Raw genomic sequence first — 9,403 nt, 5'->3', positions numbered from 1 at the left:
GGTTGCAGTGAGCCAAGATTGTGCCACTGTACTCCAGCCTGGGCAACAGAGCGAGACTTCATCTCAAAAAAAAAAAAAAAAAAAAAAAAAATTCCTAATAAATTTTGAATTGATCATGATTTGTGGTTCCGCGTTTCTATGCAGGCTTTAATATGACTTCCTTCTAATTGCTGTAGTATTTCTTTTATCAGACTTCTCAGGTAGAAGCTTTACCAAATTCAAAGGAAAATTTTTGGCAACCTTATTACTCAGTCTTTCTTCTCATCTCTATGAACTACCAAGAAAATTTGTTGGAGTTTGGTAATTTCATCATATGTATTCATTATTTGAGCAGGAGTAACATTTACATACTCTTCTTCATTGTTGGCCAGAAGAATACGTCTTTAGGAAAGTGGTATATGGCAGTAAGTATAAGGTACAACTGTTCGACCTGGAAATCATAGGATAGAAAATTACAACATTAAAACTCTGAAAATTAGTAGACTATACGGATGATGTCACTTCATTTTAAAATGGAAAGAACAAGTGTTCAACCACAGGAATTTGTGTGAAGTGCATTTATTCGTATAATAACACAAAGCCAGTAAAGTGATGAAATAGATGTACAATAAAAAAAGAACATAATGTATGCCTTAGGAAATCCTATTGTAGTCTTCTAAGTGTCTTTGTGTTTCTGGGTTTGTTTATTTGGTTATTTTTAGTGTGTACGTACATCGTTTGTGAATGAATATTCTGACATTTTCCCTGGCCATGAGTATTTGCTGGAATTTTTCATTTTATAATTTTACACATTTTAAAATTTCTCATTGAACACCAATTTTACCAAAGCAGTTATGTGAACAAAAATTTGAAAAATTATTAATATTAATCACTTACCTATAAGGACTCTGAATAAGATTGCTCTACATTGTCATATGACAGTTCAAAATTAAGGAATAGGGATATGGAAGTCATATTTCAAAATTAAAAAAATGTATCTGGTCATTTGGATATACAGATTGATGAGTGTGGTCAACTGCCTTCATAACTAATGTGTGTGATTCTGCTTTAGGCATAAGTCAGGAAGCAAGCAAATCCTAGTGATAGAAATAATGTGGGTATATATGGTTGTGGAGGTTAAAAAAACAGATTCTTTGAAGAACAGGTGTGCATGATCAGGGAACTTAACACGACAGCAGCAGTCTCTTAGTGTGTGGAACCAGCTAGGACAAAGAGCTGATTTGGGTGCCAATTCATAGTTGTACACCATGGTATAACTTAACTGTATTAGGTTAAAAGTCATTCTTCAAAGTGTCTAGTTGAGATTCATAAGCTTTTCATAATTAGTTTTCTAAATAATATCTTTCCATGATGCTGTATTCATGCTGTGCCAGTTTGGATAATAGATTGGAGGTCCCTAAGAATACTTCTGGGTTCTGTGATTTGCTAAAATAACTGAGAGTATAGTTGTACTTATAACAATATTACAGTGACAAGATACAAAACAGAATCTGTAAAGGGAAATGGCTCATCAGCAGTTGTCTAGAGGAAACCAGAAGCAAACTTACCAGAGTCCTCTCTGCATGGTGTTACATAAGACTTAACTCCTCCAGCATTGAATTGTGATACTACTTGTGAAATGTCTACAGTGGAAGCTCATTAGCAACCAGCAGCAAAGGTTCTTATTGAGATTGATTATATAGGTATCTGTCTAGTGCATACCAAGATTCCCAACTCTAAGAAGAAGAGCAAGTGTTCCGAATAAGTTGCATTGTAGAGTTTAGGCATGGTGAACCACTCTTACCCATTATTGAAAGGTGGTAACTCTCAAACCCCATGTTCCTTGACGCCAGCCAAAGGCCAGTGTTGTGAACAGCTCTTTTTAAAGTTAGCAATCTGACTTATGCCTGCTCTGTTAACTTTTTGTGCACATGGTATCAGAACAGTAGGGCCTGCAGTCTTGTGGGGTTTCCTTAAACTATCACCAAATAACATAATAGTTCATCTCTAAGGTAATTATTTGTGAAAGAAAACTCATCAGATTACATTTTAAAATATTTGTTATAACAAAAAATATCATAGGTAGGCCTTCCATCTACCCTCTTGTGTGCCTGGGTCCTCAAATTGGTCACAAGATGACATTAACACCTGGGAGCAGTTGATTTTTTTTAATTGTTCATATTTCTGTCTCACAGAGTGCATGAGTATTTGACTCCCAATAAAACTGAATATTGAATACCTAGCTTCATATGTAGTACCTGAGATTTTGTGTGGCCAGTATTTCTTGCCACTTCTCAGCATGCACTGGATCCCTTTTATGTGTGTGACCCTGGTGAGTTCACCATGTTAACTTTGAAATTGGGTACACTGTTATAATTGGGAATTATTGCAGCGTCTCAATCTCTGTGTTTGAAAAATGAGGGAAGCTTCCCAAGTTATTAATCTCTGACCATATCAGTAGGATATCCATTTAAAGGTTTGAGTTAAATGCCACAACATTTGTGGATTTTTTTTGATACACTATGACAATAACTTCCTGGATAGATTTGTTGTTGTTTTAAATTTTATAGTAAAAATACACTGATTTTACTTGCAAGAATAATGCCTAGACATTGGAAACAATCACATTGGTACAGAAAAGTCTAAAAAGGAAAGTGGAAGATAGGAAGTATGAATATTTTGGTAAGGATAATTCAGCATATATATGCACCTAGGTAACAATTGTATAGAATTTTACAAAACTAGGAACACACTAAGCATACTTGCTCCTAACAGGATTGTCCTAATTTGACACTAATGTTAAAGGCTGTATAAATAAGTTGACCTCCAACCTCATTTCTACTCATTTCTACTGCCTGCTGTATCCTGGTGTACTGAATATTAATTTTTCCTTAAACAGTTTTCTGCTGATGAGGATCTGTGTGGTATCAATTTTAATTACAACATGCCTAGACTTCGGTCCCTAGTTATTTAATCAAGCACTAATATATATATATGGAAGGCATTTTGTAGATACTTAGCCCATAATCAGTTGGCTTTGAGTAGGGATATTATGTGAGATAATGTTGGTGGGCCTGATGAATCGCTTGAAATTATTTAAAAGTAGAGCTGAAGCTTCTTTGAAAAAAAAAAATTGCACCTTTTAGTAGCATCTTCCTCCCATGAGTTAGTGTTCCATCTGAGCCATCCTGGGGTACAGCCATTCGGTTTTTGCAATTGCTTAGCCAGTCCCACAGTGGCATAAGAAAGTTCCTTGCAATAAATCACTTGTATATGTTATATTGATTTTATTACTCTCTTTCAATGCTGACCAAAAGATACTTTGTTCCAGAAATGGTTCTAGAGGAAGAGAATCTTAAGAATGAGTTTTCTAAATTAATTATGTGTTTTCTCAAATTGGATTTCTCATCTGTTTTAGTTTAAAGGCACTATTGACTTTATTTCCAGTGGAAAATAGGGCATTGGTTGTGAAAACCACGACATGGTGATAAATATATGCCAAATATATTGGATAATCCCAAGCATATACTTATAGAAGGCATGATTCTGGATGACTATGAATTTGTTAGTTTAGGACATAATAGTCAAACAAAAGACTATAGTGGTATTTACTAGTTGCTCCTATTTGTGCTTCAGAAAGTGGGATAGAAAAAGATGAGGTCAAGGCATCAAATTCCAGCTCAACCAGAATAACCTGAAAGCTTCAGCCATTGTGCATGGCTTCTTAACCTTGTGTTGTTGATCTTGGCATTCATAGTAAATAACTTGATGGGAAGTCTATTACACTGTTACTTGATTCGTATAGGCAGGAGGATTCTATTGCAGGTAAACAGAAATCCAACTGGAATTACCTAACAGAATCACATCTCCCAAATCAATTCTAAGACATGTCCAGTTTATAAATCCACAATTGTTTCAATAAATGGGAGGTCAGTTCTGAATTAGGATGGACCCTGGTACATTGCAGAGTAATTCACAAGGCCTACAACCATTAACCCGTGTGACTATGTAGTCAAAAGGAGAAATATTCAAACATCTTGGCAATGACTAACTCCTTATTGTGAAATGGCACATTTATATTTTGATGATTGGGCCTGGTGAGAAGGAAGCAGGAAGGAATCTAGGCATATTTGTAAGATATGTACGTATCAGAGGGAAGAAATAAATCTTGTAATAATTCATGGGTCTTTTGCCTTGGTGAAATTTCCACAAGTTCTCTGATGTAGGCCTATTGAGATATCCTTTCTGGGTGTAGGGCAAGTAGCATATAGCCCTTCCTACAACCAAAAAACAGCATCACAACGCCTAGTGGGCCACTAGAGCTATTGTATGCTACTTAATCCTCATTGAGGTGTGCTATTTTGCCTATTTTGTGTGACCTGAAAACATTCTGACTCACCCAAGATAAGTCTGTGCAGTGTGTCCCAGCTGCCATGTAAGTTTCTCTGCCATCAGGCCCCTATGACCTAGAAGGGTCAAAAGGGATTAAAATGTTAATGAAAGATAGTGATGCTTGAGCCTTTGGCTGGCCCCACTTAGTAAATCAAAACACAGATACATAGGATTTGGGGGCAAAGCTCTGCCATTCTTAACATATACTTACAATTATTTTGAGATGCAGCTTTTGGTTTTGCTAGTGGCTTTAGTGGAGACAGAGCAATTAATCATGGACTACCAAATTAGCATGTGAGCAGAGATTTCCATCATGAATTGGGTGTTGTTGGCCCCTCCATGTCTTTTTTTTTATTTTTACTATTACTTTTTTTTTTTTTTTTGAGACAGAGTCTCACTCTGTTACCCAGGCTGGAGTGCAGTGACGTGATCTCGGCTCACTGCAAGCTCTGCCTCCCGGGTTCACGCCATTCTCTGCCTCAGCCTCCTGAGTAGCTGGGACTACAGGCACCAACCACCACGCCCGGCTAATTTTTTGGGTTTTTTTTTTTTTAGTAGGGATGGGGTTTCACCATGTTAGCCAGGATGGTCTCGATCTCCTGACCTCATGATCCACCTACTTCAGCCTCCCAAAGTGCTGGGATAACAGGCGTGAGCCACCATGCCCGGACTGGCCCCTCCATGTCTTTAAATTGCATGTGCACATCAGCATTCCATTTGGAACCGGTATACATGAGATTGAGTTTGAGCAGTCCCCATAGCCTCAGGTAAGTGATTCTAAGCCCATGGTCCCTAATCCTTTTACATTAACTTCAGAATGAGTGAACATGATAAGTTATATGAAATTATTGTTTTAGCAGCAAAATTAAAATGGAATTAATAAAAGTGAACAAAACCTAAGGGACATTGTGGACACCATCAGTTGGACTAATGTATGCATGATAGAAGTTCCAGATGGAGAGAGAGAGTCAGAAAGCTAATTCAAAAATAAATACATAAATAAATAAAGGCTAAAACCTTCTCAAATTTGAGCAATATGAATCTGCAAGTCCGAGAAGCCTAAAGGACTTCAAAATGGATTAACCCAGATACACACACTGAAACACCTATAATAAAACTGTTGGAAGCCAAAGACAAACGAGAACCTTGAAAGTAGCAAAATAGAACTAATTTGTCATGTACAGGGAATCTTCTACAAGATAATCAGTGGATTGTTCAGCAAACCTTTGAGGAGATGATATGTTCTAATATGCAGAAGAAAAAAAGTCTACTGAGGATTCTAAATTCAGTGAAACTGTCCTTCAAAAATAGGAGATAAATTAATAATCTGCCAAGAGATATGGTTTGGAACTGTGTCCTCACCCAAATCTCATGTTGAATTGGAGGAGGGACCTGGTGCGAGGTGATTGGATCATGGGCGCACTTTCTAATGGTTTAGCACCATCCCCCAGTACTGTCTCATGATAGAGTTCTCACAAGATCTGGTTGTTTAAAAGTATGTAGCACTTCCCCCTTCATGTGCTCTCCCTTTCTCTCCTGTTCTGCCAAGATAAAGACATGCTTGCTTCCCCTTCATCTTCTGCCATGATTGTAAGTTTCCTGAGGCCTCCCAGTCTTTCTTTCTGTTAAATCTGTGGAACTGTGAGTCAATTCAACTTCTTTTCTTCATAAATTACCCAATCTCAGGTAGTTCTTTATAGGAGTCTGAGAATGGACTAATGCTACGCTATAGGACAACTGTAGTTAACAGTATATTATATCGTTTCAAATATCTAGAAGGAGGACATTGAATGTTCCCAATACAAAGGAATAATAAATGTTTGAGATGATGGGTATGCAGATTACCCTGATCTGATCATTGTACATTATATGTATCAAAACATCATTATATGTCTCATGAGTAGTTATAAGTATTATTTGTCAATAAAATATACTACAATAAAAACTTTAAAGGTGTTAACATCTTAAATAAATAATAATTAAAAATTGAGAAGAGGCCAGGTACAGTGACTCATACCTGTAATCTCAGCACTTTAGAAGACTGAGGTGGGAGAATCGCTTGAGCCCAGGACTCCAAGACCAGCCTTGGCAACACAGCAAGACCTCGTTCTAAAAAAAAAATTGAGGAGAACAGACCAAAAAAACTCAACATAAAAATGGGTAATAGATTTGAACAATTTACAAGAAGAAAAATAATACTGACACAGGAAATATGCAAAAATGTTCCATGTTATTTAAAAAACAAGAAATGTAAATTAAAACTAAATTTAAATACACTTCTTACCATTTAATTGGCAAAACTTAAAAAATGCCATAATAACATATTTTGTTAGCTAGTTTCAAGGCAAGAGTATATTTATACATTACTTCTGGAAATGGAAATGGTATGAAAAAATTAAGGCAACTTGACAATATGCAACAAATTATATTTCTATTAACATCTTCTCTTTTCAATCCTGCTTTTTGGGATGTACTCTTCTGATATATCTTCAACAAGGATAATACATACATGTACAAGTGTATTTACTACAGCATTATTTGTAATAATAAAATATTGGAAGTCACGGAAATGACCATAAATTGGAGCCCTGTTAAACAAACCACTCAATGGAATGTATTCAGTTTTAAAAATAAATTACTCTATATGACGTGATTTCCAAGATGTTATTATGTGAAGATAGAAGAGTTAGAAGTGTACTATCTTAACATTTAAGTAAAAAGGGAAAATAAGAAACACATCTATTCTGTTAAAAAAAAGTGATGATGAAAATAATACAATTAGTTACATAAAAGTGTTAGGTAGCAACACCATGGAAGTGGTTTAGGGGTAGGAGGGAGGGGAGTGGCAGTTCTCTGAGAGTAATATGTGGTAGAGCATTGACTTATGGGAACATGTTAATGACTGACATACCCAATAATATAAAATCAAGAATGAGATTTCTTTGTAGATAAACGAGGAAAGTTAAAATCATAGAATAACAAATTAACCTAAATGTATTTCAAGTCAATGACATAAACAGTCTAAAGGTGAGGGCAAGAAGTAATTTAAGCAACGTATTAAACAGTACAGTATTTGACTATATATCCTCAGTCTAAACACAAAAAGAACTACAAAAAATGTTGAACTCTACTTTTGAGTTATTTTTTACAATGATATGAATTAGTAATTCTGATACTACATGATGCATATGCAATGGTCTTAATGTTTGTGGCCTACCAAAATTCATATGTTGAAATTGTTACTCTCAATGTGATGGCAATAGGAGGTGGGGCCTTTGGAGGGTGATTAGGTCATGAGGGAAGAACATTCATGAATGGGATGAATACCCTTATAAAAAATGCCACAAGGAGCTTATTTGTCACTTCAACCAAATGAACACAGCAATATGGTGCTACGTATGAACAAGAAAGTGGCCTTCTACCTGACACAAAATCTGCCAGTGCCTGGATCTTGAATCACAGTTTCCAGATCTGTGAAGAATAGATTTCTGTTGTTTAAAAGCCAGGCAAGCTATGGTATTTTGTGACTAAAAATATTGGTACTGTAACAAATACCTAAAAATGTAGCAGTCTCTTTGGAACTATGTAATGGATAGAGGCTAGAAGAGTTTTTTTTTTTTTTTTTTTTTTTTGAGACGGAGTCTCGCTCTGTCGCCCAGGTTGGAGTGCTGTGGCCGGATCTCAGCTCACTGCAAGCTCCGCCTCCCGGGTTCACGCCATTCTCCTGCCTCAGCCTCCCGAGTAGCTGGGACTACAGGCGCCCGCCACGGCGCCCGGCTAGTTTTTTGTATTTTTTTAGTAGAGACGGGGTTTCACCATGCTAGCCAGGATGGTCTCGATCTCCTGACCTTGTGATCCACCCGTCTCGGCCTCCCAAAGTGCTGGGATTACAGGCTTGAGCCACCGCGCCCGGCCTAGAAGAGTTTTTACATGCATGCTAGGAAAAGCCTACAGTGCCGTGAATGGACTGATGAGGACAATTCTGGTTAGGGCTCAGAAATAGAGAATGAAAACTGTAGAGAAAGCATCGATCTTGTTAGAGCATACCTAGGTGGTCACGATCAGAATGTTGGTAGAAATATGGACAGTAAAGGCCATTCTGAAGACTTCAGTCAGAAATGTTGACCATGTTACTGGAAGAGAAGAGAGCTTCTTGTTATAAAGGGACGAAGAATTTGACTGAATTATATTCAGGTGCTAGTGTTTCATGGCAGGTAAAATTTGTGAATGATATAATTGAAGATTTATTCGAATTAATTTCTAATCAAAGTAAAGTTGCAGCTTGAATAATCTTGACTACCCATAGTAAAAGGCAAGAAGTGAGAAATGACTGAAATAAGTATTAATTAAAAGGGAAACAGAACTAAAATTTATAAAAGTTTACAGCCTATCTACTTTGGCGGAAAAAAAAAAAAAGGAAACCTGAAGGAAACAAGGGTATGGTTAAGCAATTAATTCATGAAATTAGTATGGATTGGCCATGTCAACTGAAGCCAGGACCTATTGTCCAAGACAATGGAGGAATGACCCCAAAGGCATTTCACAGATTCTGGCAGCTTCTTTTCCCATCACAGGCCCAGAGTGCAAGGACCTGGGGGACACAAAGGGCCTTTGATGCCAGATATACCCTAATATACTAGGCACAGTTTCCTGCCTACTACGATTGAGCGTGTCAATAAATTTTTGTCTCTTGTGGGGGCAGAATAGAGCAAGGATACAGCTGTAACTGGTATAGAAATAGCATTCACTTAATTTTCAGAGAAGTGTTCCTCATACTGCGGTAGTCACTTTATCTAAAGAAAACCATGAAAAGTCTTCTTTTTTAGTTCAGAAAAATAGATATAGAACATGAGATTCCATTATTTTAAAATAAAAATATAGGTTGAAAGGCCAGAATTCACAGGTCCACTTGCCTGAGCCAAAATTCCCACGCCTCCACAGAGCAAATGGACTCCATTTCCCAAGATACACGCGAAACGCCTGCGAGAGTCCAGTTGCCCCGTGAATGCGCGGGAAATTTGACCCCCGCAGG

Source organism: Chlorocebus sabaeus, chromosome 6 (genome assembly GCF_047675955.1).
Source record: "Chlorocebus sabaeus isolate Y175 chromosome 6, mChlSab1.0.hap1, whole genome shotgun sequence".
Lineage (NCBI taxonomy): Eukaryota > Metazoa > Chordata > Mammalia > Primates > Cercopithecidae > Chlorocebus > Chlorocebus sabaeus.
This window is presented reverse-complemented; position numbering follows the sequence as displayed.